Consider the following 15,054-nt stretch of genomic DNA (forward strand, 5'->3'; position numbering starts at 1 on the left):
TTGCACATCCATATCAGTTAACATATAGAGCACTTGAGAATATTATGATCACCCATACCTTAAACAAATGAATACATTTCAAATAATGCACATGTATCTTCCATCTACCCATCTTTGCCTTCAGCTGGGAGTCCGGACTAGCCTGCTACCCATTTCAGTAACATGATAAATGTGTCCTATTGCATGCCCTCATGTCAGATGACATCCTGCTGTAGCTTTATGATGTCAGGGCACCTCTTGATGAGTAGCCATGGATGACAATTACACAGAGCAATGAGGCATTAGCAATTCCACAGTAGTTAACTATCTGTAATTATGACTGCAAGGCAAGTGGAATGTGTAATGGGAAAGAACTCTGCAACAATGAAAGCATTGAGCTCCCCTTTTGAAAAGGGTGGCAGAGGTACAAGAACACAGAATATACTAAAGACAATCCTTCTCGACTATAAGAGTCCCATATATAGAGTTGAGGGAGGAGGGTTAAAATAGCTTCCCTCCATGTGAAACTAAGGCAATTGCTCTAAAACAAGATACCTCATTCTAGCCTCAAACACACCCATTTCCTCTGATGACATATTGCTAGCACAAGTATCTAAAGTAGGATTGTCAGCCTTGTAGACAGTAAACATCTTTGATAAGCTATCATGATGCCCGTAGCCTTAACCATATTGCTTCAGTCTTGACAATCAATATTCATGCAGAAGACCACACTAAAAGGTGCTGAGAGCAGCCAGAAGCTATGAACTTCATTAAGTTAAAGCAAAATGATAAAGTGAGAGTTTCCCTCACCATGACAAATGGTAAATCAAGCCGAAAGCTGCTGAACTTTTTTTTGGGGGGGTGTCAGCAACTCCGAGAAAGTTTCTTCTGCAGCACTCCCTCTGCTGGTCATTCAATATATTCTGCAAATGGGAAAGTCCACTGTTAGTCTATTAACAGAACTTGAATATTTCCAAAGTAATACAATACACCAACAAACACATTTTGATAAAGAGTTAATAATCAGTATAATGGCAGGTATAATATTGTAAAATCCCACAGCTCAAAAAGAATTCAAATCTCAAATTTTTTCAAACTATCACACTTCTCTCAATCCTAAGACTCATTTGCTACAGCTCTCTACACAACTCTACCACCTATGTTAGAATGTAGATACAAAAAGACCTCATTGCTAGCCAAATGACAGCATAATCTGCCCACTTGAATTATTTTAGGCTATGGTATGCCTATAACTATTAAGTGATCTGATACGTTTATGGAGGAAGGTTTATGCTGCGGTTACTGGAAATGATCAAAACGATGAACAACAGATTCTACCATCTTCCTTCTTGCACATTCATATCAGTTAACATATAGAGCACTTGAGAATATTATGATCACCCATACCTTAAACAAATGAATACATTTCAAATAATGCACATGTATCTTCCATCTACCCATCTTTGCCTTCAGCTGGGAGTCCTGACTAGCCTGCTACCCATTTCAGTAACATGATAAATGTGTCCTATTGCATGCCCTCATGTCAGATGACATCCTGCTGTAGCTTTATGATGTCAGGGCACCTCTTGATGAGTAGCCATGGATGACAATTACACAGAGCAATGAGGCATTAGCCATTCCGCACTAGGTAACTATCTGTAATTATGACTGCAAGGCAAGTGGAATGTGTAATGGGAAAGAACTCTGCAACAATGAAAGCATTGAGCTCCCCTTTTGAAAAGGGTGGCAGAGGTACAAGAACACAGAATATACTAAAGACAATCCTTCTCGACTGTAAGAGTCCCATATATAGAGTTGAGGGAGGAGGGTTAAAATAGCTTCCCTCCATGTGAAACTAAGGCAATTGCTCTAAAACAAGATACCTCATTCTAGCCTCAAACACACCAATTTCCTATGATGACATATTGCTAGCACAAGTATCTAAAGTAGGATTGTCAGCCTTGTAGACAGTAAACATCTTTGATAAGCTATCATGATGCCCGTAGCCTTAACCATATTGCTTCAGTCTTGACAATCAATATTCATGCAGAAGACCACACTAAAAGGTGCTGAGAGCAGCCAGAAGCTATGAACTTCATTAAGTTAAAGCAAAATGATAAAGTGAGAGTTTCCCTCACCATGACAAATGGTAAATCAAGCCGAAAGCTGCTGAACTTTTTTTTTGGGGGGTGTCAGCAACTCCGAGAAAGTTCCTTCTGCAGCACTCCCTCTGCTGGTAATTCAATATATTCTGCAAATGGGAAAGTCCACTGTTAGTCTATTAACAGAACTTGAATATTTCCAAAGTAATACAATACAACAACAAACACATTTTGATAAAGAGTTAATAATCAGTATAATGGCAGGTATAATATTGTAAAATCCCACAGCTCAAAAAGAATTCACATCTCAAATTTTTTCAAACTATCACACTTCTCTCAATCCTAAGACTCATTTGCTACAGCTCTCTACACAACTCTACCACCTATGTCAGAATATAGATACAAAAAGACCTCATTGCTAGCCAAGTGACAGCATAATCTGCCCACTTGAAATATTTTAGGCTATGGTATGCCTATAACTATTAAGTGATCTGATACGTTTCTGGAGGAAGGTTTATGCTGCGGTTACTGGTAATGATCAAAACGATGAACAACAGATTCTACCATCTTCCTTCTTGCACATCCATATCAGTTAACATATAGAGCACTTGAGAATATTATGATCACCCATACCTTAAACAAATGAATACATCTCAAATAATGCACATGTATCTTCCATCTACCAATCTTTGCCTTCAGCTGGGAGTCCTGACTAGCCTGCTACCCATTTCAGTAACATGATAAATGTGTCCTATTGCATGCCCTCATGTCAGATGACATCCTGCTGTAGCTTTATGATGTCAGGGCACCTCTTGATGAGTAGCCATGGATGACAATTACACAGAGCAATGAGGCATTAGCAATTCCGCACTAGGTAACTATCTGTAATTATGACTGCAAGGCAAGTGGAATGTGTAATGGGAAAGAACTCTGCAACAATGAAAGCATTGAGCTCCCCTTTTGAAAAGGGTGGCAGAGGTACAAGAACACAGAATATACTAAAGACAATCCTTCTCGACTATAAGAGTCCCATATATAGAGTTGAGGGAGGAGGGTTAAAATAGCTTTCCTCCATGTGAAACTAAGACAATTGCTCTAAAACAAGATACCTCATTCTAGCCTCAAACACACCAATTCCCTATGATGACATATTGCTAGCACAAGTATCTAAAGTAGGATTGTCAGCCTTGTAGACAGTAAACATCTTTGATAAGCTATCATGATGCCCGTAGCCTTAACCATATTGCTTCAGTCTTGACAATCAATATTCATGCAGAAGACCACACTAAAAGGTGCTGAGAGCAGCCAGAAGCTATGAACTTCATTAAGTTAAAGCAAAATGATAAAGTGAGAGTTTCCCTCACCATGACAAATGGTAAATCAAGCCGAAAGCTGCTGAACTTTTTTTTGGGGGGGTGTCAGCAACTCCGAGAAAGTTTCTTCTGCAGCACTCCCTCTGCTGGTAATTCAATATATTCTGCAAATGGGAAAGTCCACTGTTAGTCTATTAACAGAACTTGAATATTTCCAAAGTAATACAATACAACAACAAACACATTTTGATAAAGAGTTAATAATCAGTATAATGGCAGGTATAATATTGTAAAATCCCACAGCTCAAAAAGAATTCAAATCTCAAATTTTTTCAAACTATCACACTTCTCTCAATCCTAAGACTCATTTGCTACAGCTCTCTACACAACTCTACCACCTATGTCAGAATGTAGATACAAAAAGACCTCATTGCTAGCCAAGTGACAGCATAATCTGCCCACTTGAATTATTTTAGGCTATGGTATGCCTATAACTATTAAGTGATCTGATACGTTTATGGAGGAAGGTTTATGCTGCGGTTACTGGTAATGATCAAAACGATGAACAACAGATTCTACCATCTTCCTTCTTGCACATCCATATCAGTTAACATATAGAGCACTTGAGAATATTATGATCACCCATACCTTAAACAAATGAATACATTTCAAATAATGCACATGTATCTTCCATCTACCCATCTTTGCCTTCAGCTGGGAGTCCTGACTAGCCTGCTACCCATTTCAGTAACATGATAAATGTGTCCTATAGCATGCCCTCATGTCAGATGACATCCTGCTGTAGCTTTATGATGTCAGGGCACCTCTTGATGAGTAGCCATGGATGACAATTACACAGAGCAATGAGGCATTAGCAATTCCGCACTATGTAACTATCCGTAATTATGACTGCAAGGCAAGTGGAATGTGTAATGGGAAAGAACTCTGCAACAATGAAAGCATTGAGCTCCCCTTTTGAAAAGGGTGGCAGAGGTACAATAATACAGAATATACTAAAGACAATCCTTCTCGACTATAAGAGTCCCATATATACAGTTGAGGGAGGAGGGTTAAAATAGCTTCCCTCCATGTGAAACTAAGGCAATTGCTCTAAAACAAGATACCTCATTCTAGCCTCAAACACACCCATTTCCTCTGATGACATAATGCTAGCACAAGTATCTAAAGTAGGATTGTCAGCCTTGTAGACAGTAAACATCTTTGATAAGCTATCATGATGCCCGTAGCCTTAACCATATTGCTTCAGTCTTGACAATCAATATTCATGCAGAAGACCACACTAAAAGGTGCTGAGAGCAGCCAGAAGCTATGAACTTCATTAAGTTAAAGCAACATGATAAAGTGAGAGTTTCCCTCACCATGACAAATGGTAAATCAAGCCGAAAGCTGCTGAACTTTTTTTTTTGGGGGTGTCAGCAACTCCGAGAAAGTTTCTTCTGCAGCACTCCCTCTGCTGGTCATTCAATATATTCTGCAAATGGGAAAGTCCACTGTTAGTCTATTAACAGAACTTGAATATTTCCAAAGTAATACAATACAACAACAAACACATTTTGATAAAGAGTTAATAATCAGTATAATGGCAGGTATAATATTGTAAAATCCCACAGCTCAAAAAGAATTCAAATCTCAAATTTTTTCAAACTATCACACTTCTCTCAATCCTAAGACTCATTTGCTACAGCTCTCTACACAACTCTACCACCTATGTCAGAATGTAGATACAAAAAGACCTCATTGCTAGCCAAGTGACAGCATAATCTGCCCACTTGAATTATTTTAGGCTATGGTATGCCTATAACTATTAAGTGATCTGATACGTTTATGGAGGAAGGTTTATGCTGCGGTTACTGGTAATGATCAAAACGATGAACAACAGATTCTACCATCTTCCTTCTTGCACATCCCTATCAGTTAACATATAGAGCACTTGAGAATATTATGATCACCCATACCTTAAACAAATGAATACATCTCAAATAATGCACATGTATCTTCCATCTACCCATCTATGCCTTCAGCTGGGAGTCCTGACTGGCCTGCTACCCATTTCAGTAACATGATAAATGTGTCCTATTGCATGCCCTCATGTCAGATGACATCCTGCTGTAGCTTCATGATGCCAGGGCACCTCTTGATGAGTAGCCATGGATGACAATTACACAGAACAATGAGGCATTAGCAATTCCGCACTAGGTAACTATCTGTAATTATGACTGCAAGGCAAGTGGAATGTGTAATGGGAAAGAACTCTGCAACAATGAAAGCATTGAGCTCCCCTTTTGAAAAGGGTGGCAGAGGTACAAGAACACAGAATATACTAAAGACAATCCTTCTCGACTCTAAGAGTCCCATATATAGAGTTGAGGGAGGAGGGTTAAAATAGCTTCCCTCCATGTGAAACTAAGGCAATTGCTCTAAAACAAGATACCTCATTCTAGCCTCAAACTCACCCATTTCCTCTGATGACATATTGCTAGCACAAGTATCTAAAGTAGGATTGTCAGCCTTGTAGACAGTAAACATCTTTGATAAGCTATCATGATGCCCGTAGCCTTAACCATATTGCTTCAGTCTTGACAATCCATATTCATGCAGAAGACCACACTAAAAGATGCTGAGAGCAGTCAGATGCTATGAACTTCATTAAGGTAAAGCAAAATGATAAAGTGAGAGTTTCCCTCACCATGACAAATGGTTAATCAAGCCGAAAGCTGCTGAACTTTTTTTTTTGGGGGTGTCAGCAACTCCGAGAAAGTTTCGTCTGCAGCACTCCCTCTGCTGGTCATTCAATATATTCTGCAAATGGGAAAGTCCACTGTTAGTCTATTAACAGAACTTGAATATTTCCAAAGTAATACAATACAACAACAAACACATTTTGATAAAGAGTTAATAATCAGTATAATGGCAGGTATAATATTGTAAAATCCCACAGCTCAAAATGAATTCAAATCTCAAATTTTTTCAAACTATCACACTTCTCTCAATCCTAAGACTCATTTGCTACAGCTCTCTACACAACTCTGCCACCTATATTAGAATACAGATACAAAAGACCACATTGCTAGCCAAGTGACAGCATAATCTGCCCACTTGAATTATTTTAGGCTATGGTATGCCTATAACTATTAAGTGATCTGATACGTTTATGGAGGAAGGTTTATGCTGCGGTTACTGGTAATGATCAAAACGATGAACAACAGATTCGACCATCTTCCTTCTTGCACATCCCTATCAGTTAACATATAGAGCACTTGAGAATATTATGATCACCCATACCTTAAACAAATGAATACATGTCAAATAATGCACATGTATCTTCCATCTACCCATCTATGCCTTCAGCTGGGAGTCCTGACTAGCCTGCTACCCATTTCAGTAACATGATAAATGTGTCCTATTGCATGACCTCATGTCAGATGACATCCTGCTGTAGCTTTATGATGTCAGGGCACCTCTTGATGAGTAGCCATGGATGACAATTACACAGAACAATGAGGCATTAGCAATTCCGCACTAAGTAACTATCTGTAATTATGACTGCAAGGCAAGTGGAATGTGTAATGGAAAGAACTCTGCAACAATGAAAGCATTGAGCTCCCCTTTTGAAAAGGGTGGCAGAGGTACAAGAACACAGAATATACTAAAGACCATCCTTCTCGACTATAAGAGTCCCATATATAGAGTTGAGGGAGGAGGGAAAAAATAGCTTCCCTCCATGTGAAACTAAGGCAATTGCTCTAAAACAAGATACCTCATTCTAGCCTCAAACACACCAATTTCCTCTGATGACATATTGCTAGCACAAGTATCTAAAGTAGGATTGTCAGCCTTGTAGACAGTAAACATCTTTGATAAGCTATCATGATGCCCGTAGCCTTAACCATATTGCTTCAGTCTTGACAATCAATATTCATGCAGAAGACCACACTAAAAGGGGCTGAGAGCAGTCAGATGCTATGAACTTCATTAAGGTAAAGCAAAATGATAAAGTGAGAGTTTCCCTCACCATGACAAATGGTTAATCAAGCCGAAAGCTGCTGAACTTTTTTTTTTGGGGGTGTCAGCAACTCCGAGAAAGTTTCGTCTGCAGCACTCCCTCTGCTGGTCATTCAATATATTCTGCAAATGGGAAAGTCCACTGTTAGTCTATTAACAGAACTTGAATATTTCCAAAGTAATACAATACAACAACAAACACATTTTGATAAAGAGTTAATAATCAGTATAATGGCAGCTATAATATTGTAAAATCCCACAGCTCAAAAAGAATTCAAATCTCAAATTTTTTCAAACTATCACACTTCTCTCAATCCTAAGACTCATTTGCTACAGCTCTCTACACAACTCTACAACCTATATTAGAATGTAGATACAAAAAGACCTCATTGCTAGCCAAGTGACAGCATAATCTGCCCACTTGAATTATTTTAGGCTATGGTATGCCTATAACTATTAAGTGATCTGATACGTTTATGGAGGAAGGTTTATGCTGCGGTTACTGGTAATGATCAAAACGATGAACAACAGATTCTACCATTTTCCTTCTTGCACATATATATCAGTTTACATGTAGAGCACTTGAGAATTTTATGATCACCCATAACTTAAACAAATGAATACATCTCAAATAATGCACATGTATCTTCCATCTACCCATCTTTGCCTTCAGCTGGTAGTCCCGACTACCCTGCTACCCATTTCAGTAACATGATAAATGTGTTCTATTGCATGCCCTCATGTCAGATGACATCCTGCTGTATCTTTATGATGTCAGGACACCTCTTGATGAGTAGCCATGGATGACAATTACACAGAACAGTGAGGCATTAGCAATTCCGCACTAAGTAACTATCTGTAATTATGACTGCAGGGCAAGTGGAATGTGTAATGGAAAGAACTCTGCAACAATGAAAGCATTGAGCTCCCCTTTTGAAAAGGGTGGCAGAGGTACAAGAACACAGAATATACTAAAGACCATCCTTCTCGACTATAAGAGTCCCATATATAGAGTTGAGGGAGGAGGGAAAAAATAGCTTCCCTCCATGTGAAACTAAGGCAATTGCTCTAAAACAAGATACCTCATTCTAGCCTCAAACACACCAATTTCCTCTGATGACATATTGCTAGCACAAGTATCTAAAGTAGGATTGTCAGCCTTGTAGACAGTAAACATCTTTGATAAGCTATCATGATGCCCGTAGCCTTAACCATATTGCTTCAGTCTTGACAATCAATATTCATGCAGAAGACCACACTAAAAGGGGCTGAGAGCAGTCAGATGCTATGAACTTCATTAAGGTAAAGCAAAATGATAAAGTGAGAGTTTCCCTCACCATGACAAATGGTTAATCAAGCCGAAAGCTGCTGAACTTTTTTTTTGGGGGTGTCAGCAACTCCGAGAAAGTTTCGTCTGCAGCACTCCCTCTGCTGGTCATTCAATATATTCTGCAAATGGGAAAGTCCACTGTTAGTCTATTAACAGAACTTGAATATTTCCAAAGTAATACAATACAACAACAAACACATTTTGATAAAGAGTTAATAATCAGTATAATGGCAGCTATAATATTGTAAAATCCCACAGCTCAAAAAGAATTCAAATCTCAAATTTTTTCAAACTATCACACTTCTCTCAATCCTAAGACTCATTTGCTACAGCTCTCTACACAACTCTACAACCTATATTAGAATGTAGATACAAAAAGACCTCATTGCTAGCCAAGTGACAGCATAATCTGCCCACTTGAATTATTTTAGGCTATGGTATGCCTATAACTATTAAGTGATCTGATACGTTTATGGAGGAAGGTTTATGCTGCGGTTACTGGTAATGATCAAAACGATGAACAGATTCTACCATCTTCCTTCTTGCACATATATATCAGTTAACATATAGAGCACTTGAGAATTTTATGATCACCCATACCTTAAACAAATGAATACATCTCAAATAATGCACATGTATCTTCCATCTACCCATCTTTGCCTTCAGCTGGTAGTCCCGACTACCCTGCTACCCATTTCAGTAACATGATAAATGTGTTTTATTGCATGCCCTCATGTCAGATGACATCCTGCTGTATCTTTATGATGTCAGGGCACCTCTTGATGAGTAGCCATGGATGACAATTACACAGAACAATGAGGCATTAGCAATTCCGCACTAAGTAACTATCTGTAATTATGACTGCAAGGCAAGTGGAATGTGTAATGGGAAAGAACTCTGCAACAATGAAAGCATTGAGCTCCCCTTTTGAAAAGGGTGGCAGAGGTACAAGAACACAGAATATACTAAAGACAATCCTTCTCGACTATAAGAGTCCCATATATAGAGTTGAGGGAGGAGGGAAAAAATAGCTTCCCTCCATGTGAAACTAAGGCAATTGCTCTAAAACAAGATACCTCATTCTAGCCTCAAACACACCAATTTCCTCTGATGACATATTGCTAGCACAAGTATCTAAAGTAGGATTGTCAGCCTTGTAGACAGTAAACATCTTTGATAAGCTATCATGATGCCCGTAGCCTTAACCATATTGCTTCAGTCTTGACAATCAATATTCATGCAGAAGACCACACTAAAAGGTGCTGAGAGCAGTCAGATGCTATGAACTTCATTAAGGTAAAGCAAAATGATAAAGTGAGAGTTTCCCTCACCATGACAAATGGTTAATCAAGCCGAAAGCTGCTGAACTTTTTTTTTTTGGGGTGTCAGCAACTCCGAGAAAGTTTCGTCTGCAGCACTCCCTCTGCTGGTCATTCAATATATTCTGCAAATGGGAAAGTCCACTGTTAGTCTATTAACAGAACTTGAATATTTCCAAAGTAATACAATACAACAACAAACACATTTTTATAAAGAGGAGTCTATTAACAGAACTTGAATATTTCCAAAGTAATACAGTACAACAACAAACACATTTTGATAAAGAGTTAATAATCAGTATAATGGCAGCTATAATATTGTAAAATCCCTCAGCTCAAAAATAATTCAAATCTCAAATGTTTTCAAACTATCACACTTCTCTCAATCCTAAGACTCATTTGCTACAGCTCTCTACACAACTCTACAACCTATATTAGAATGTAGATACAAAAAGACCTCATTGCTAGCCAAGTGACAGCATAATCTGCCCACTTGAATTATTTTAGGCTATGGTATGCCTATAACTATTAAGTGATCTGATACGTTTATGGAGGAAGGTTTATGCTGCGGTTACTGGTAATGATCAAAACGATGAACAACAGATTCTACCATCTTCCTTCTTGCACATATATATCAGTTTACATGTAGAGCACTTGAGAATTTTATGATCACCCATACCTTAAACAAATGAATACATCTCAAATAATGCACATGTATCTTCCATCTACCCATCTTTGCCTTCAGCTGGTAGTCCCGACTACCCTGCTACCCATTTCAGTAACATGATAAATGTGTTCTATTGCATGCCCTCATGTCAGATGACATCCTGCTGTATCTTTATGATGTCAGGGCACCTCTTGATGAGTAGCCATGGATGACAATTACACAGAACAATGAGGCATTAGCAATTCCGCACTAAGTAACTATCTGTAATTATGACTGCAAGGCAAGTGGAATGTGTAATGGGAAAGAACTCTGCAACAATGAAAGCATTGAGCTCCCCTTTTGAAAAGGGTGGCAGAGGTACAAGAACACAGAATATACTAAAGACAATCCTTCTCGACTATAAGAGTCCCATATATAGAGTTGAGGGAGGAGGGAAAAAATAGTTTCCTCCATGTGAAACTAAGGCAATTGCTCTAAAACAAGATACCTCATTCTAGCCTCAAACACACCAATTTCCTCTGATGACATATTGCTAGCACAAGTATCTAAAGTAGGATTGTCAGCCTTGTAGACAGTAAACATCTTTGATAAGCTATCATGATGCCCGTAGCCTTAACCATATTGCTTCAGTCTTGACAATCAATATTCATGCAGAAGACCACACTAAAAGGTGCTGAGAGCAGTCAGATGCTATGAACTTCATTAAGGTAAAGCAAAATGATAAACTGAGAGTTTCCCTCACCATGACAAATGGTTAATCAAGCCGAAAGCTGCTGTACTTTTTTTTTTGGGGGTGTCAGCAACTCCGAGAAAGTTTCGTCTGCAGCACTCCCTCTGCTGGTCATTCAATATATTCTGCAAATGGGAAAGTCCACTGTTAGTCTATTAACAGAACTTGAATATTTCCAAAGTAATACAATACAATAACAAACACATTTTGATAAAGAGTTAATAAGCAGTATAATGGCAGCTATAATATTGTAAAATCCCACAGCTCAAAAAGAATTCAAATCTCAAATGTTTTCAAACTATCACACTTCTCTCAATCCTAAGACTCATTTGCTACAGCTCTCTACACAACTCTACAACCTATATTAGAATGTAGATACAAAAAGACCTCATTGCTAGCCAAGCACTCCCTCTGCTGGTCATTCAATATATTCTGCAAATGGGAAAGTCCACTGTTAGTCTATTAACAGAACTTGAATATTTCCAAAGTAATACAATACAACAACAAACACATTTTGATAAAGAGTTAATAATCAGTATAATGGCAGCTATAATATTGTAAAATCCCACAGCTCAAAAAGAATTCAAATCTCACATTTTTTCAAACTATCACACTTCTCTCAATCCTAAGACTCATTTGCTACAGCTCTCTAAACAACTCTACAACCTATATTAGAATGTAGATACAAAAAGACCTCATTGCTAGCCAAGTGACAGCATAATCTGCCCACTTGAATTATTTTAGGCTATGGTATGCCTATAACTATTAAGTGATCTGATACGTTTATGGAGGAAGGTTTATGCTGCGGTTACTGGTAATGATCAAAACGATGAACAACAGATTCTACCATCTTCCTTCTTGCACATATATATCAGTTTACATGTAGAGCACTTGAGAATTTTATGATCACCCATACCTTAAACAAATGAATACATCTCAAATAATGCACATGTATCTTCCATCTACCCATCTTTGCCTTCAGCTGGTAGTCCCGACTACCCTGCTACCCATTTCAGTAACATGATAAATGTGTTCTATTGCATGCCCTCATGTCAGATGACATCCTGCTGTATCTTTATGATGTCAGGGCACCTCTTGATGAGTAGCCATGGATGACAATTACACAGAACAGTGAGGCATTAGCAATTCCGCACTAAGTAACTATCTGTAATTATGACTGCAAGGCAAGTGGAATGTGTAATGTAAAGAACTCTGCAACAATGAAAGCATTGAGCTCCCCTTTTGAAAAGGGTGGCAGAGGTACAAGAACACAGAATATACTAAAGACCATCCTTCTCGACTATAAGAGTCCCATATATAGAGTTGAGGGAGGAGGGAAAAAATAGCTTCCCTCCATGTGAAACTAAGGCAATTGCTCTAAAACAAGATACCTCATTCTAGCCTCAAACACACCAATTTCCTCTGATGACATATTGCTAGCACAAGTATCTAAAGTAGGATTGTCAGCCTTGTAGACAGTAAACATCTTTGATAAGCTATCATGATGCCCGTAGCCTTAACCATATTGCTTCAGTCTTGACAATCAATATTCATGCAGAAGACCACACTAAAAGGTGCTGAGAGCAGTCAGATGCTATGAACTTCATTAAGGTAAAGCAAAATGATAAAGTGAGAGTTTCCCTCACCATGACAAATGGTTAATCAAGCCGAAAGCTGCTGAACTTTTTTTTTTGGGGGTGTCAGCAACTCCGAGAAAGTTTCGTCTGCAGCACTCCCTCTGCTGGTCATTCAATATATTCTGCAAATGGGAAAGTCCACTGTTAGTCTATTAACAGAACTTGAATATTTCCAAAGTAATACAATACAACAACAAACACATTTTGATAAAGAGTTAATAATCAGTATAATGGCAGCTATAATATTGTAAAATCCCACAGCTCAAAAAGAATTCAAATCTCAAATTTTTTCAAACTATCACACTTCTCTCAATCCTAAGACTCATTTGCTACAGCTCTCTACACAACTCTACAACCTATATTAGAATGTAGATACAAAAAGACCTCATTGCTAGCCAAGTGACAGCATAATCTGCCCACTTGAATTATTTTAGGCTATGGTATGCCTATACCTATTAAGTGATCTGATACGTTTATGGAGGAAGGTTTATGCTGCGGTTACTGGTAATGATCAAAACGATGAACAAGTGATTCTACCATCTTCCTTCTTTCACATATAGATCAGTTAACAAATAGAGCACTTGAGAATATTATGATCACCCATACCTTAAACAAATGAATACATCTCAAATAATCTTATCTTCCATCTACCCATCTTTGCCTTCAGCTGGGAGTCCCCACTAGCCTGCTACCCATTTCAGTAACATGATAAATGTGTTCTGTTGCATGCCCTCATGTCAGATGACATCCTGCTGTATCTTTATGATGTCAGGGCACCTCTTGATGAGTAGCCATGGATGACAATTACACAGAACAATGAGGCATTAGCAATTCCGCACTAAGTAACTATCTGTAATTATGACTGCAAGGCAAGTGGAATGTGTAATGGAAAGAACTCTGCAACAATGAAAGCATTGAGCTCCCCTTTTGAAAAGGGTGGCAGAGGTACAAGAACACAGAATATACTAAAGACCATCCTTCTCGACTATAAGGGTCCCATATATAGAGTTGAGGGAGGAGGGAAAAAATAGCTTCCCTCCATGTGAAACTAAGGCAATTGCTCTAAAACAAGATACCTCATTCTAGCCTCAAACACACCAATTTCCTCTGATGACATATTGCTAGCACAAGTATCTAAAGTAGGATTGTCAGCCTTGTAGACAGTAAACATCTTTGATAAGCTATCATGATGCCCGTAGCCTTAACCATATTGCTTCAGTCTTGACAATCAATATTCATGCAGAAGACCACACTAAAAGGGGCTGAGAGCAGTCAGATGCTATGAACTTCATTAAGGTAAAGCAAAATGATAAAGTGAGAGTTTCCCTCACCATGACAAATGGTTAATCAAGCCGAAAGCTGCTGAACTTTTTTTTTTGGGGGTGTCAGCAACTCCGAGAAAGTTTCGTCTGCAGCACTCCCTCTGCTGGTCATTCAATATATTCTGCAAATGGGAAAGTCCACTGTTAGTCTATTAACAGAACTTGAATATTTCCAAAGTAATACAATACAACAACAAACACATTTTGATAAAGAGTTAATAATCAGTATAATGGCAGCTATAATATTGTAAAATCCCACAGCTCAAAAAGAATTCAAATCTCAAATTTTTTCAAACTATCACACTTCTCTCAATCCTAAGACTCATTTGCTACAGCTCTCTACACAACTCTACAACCTATATTAGAATGTAGATACAAAAAGACCTCATTGCTAGCCAATTGACAGCATAATCTGCCCACTTGAATTATTTTAGGCTATGGTATGCCTATAACTATTAAGTGATCTGATACGTTTATGGAGGAAGGTTTATGCTGCGGTTACTGGTAATGATCAAAACGATGAACAACAGATTCTACCATCTTCCTTCTTGCACATATATATCAGTTTACATGTAGAGCACTTGAGAATTTTATGATCACCCATACCTTAAACAAATGAATACATCTCAAAT

This window comes from Lissotriton vulgaris, chromosome 11, assembly GCF_964263255.1.
Source record: "Lissotriton vulgaris chromosome 11, aLisVul1.2, whole genome shotgun sequence".
Taxonomy (NCBI): domain Eukaryota; kingdom Metazoa; phylum Chordata; class Amphibia; order Caudata; family Salamandridae; genus Lissotriton; species Lissotriton vulgaris.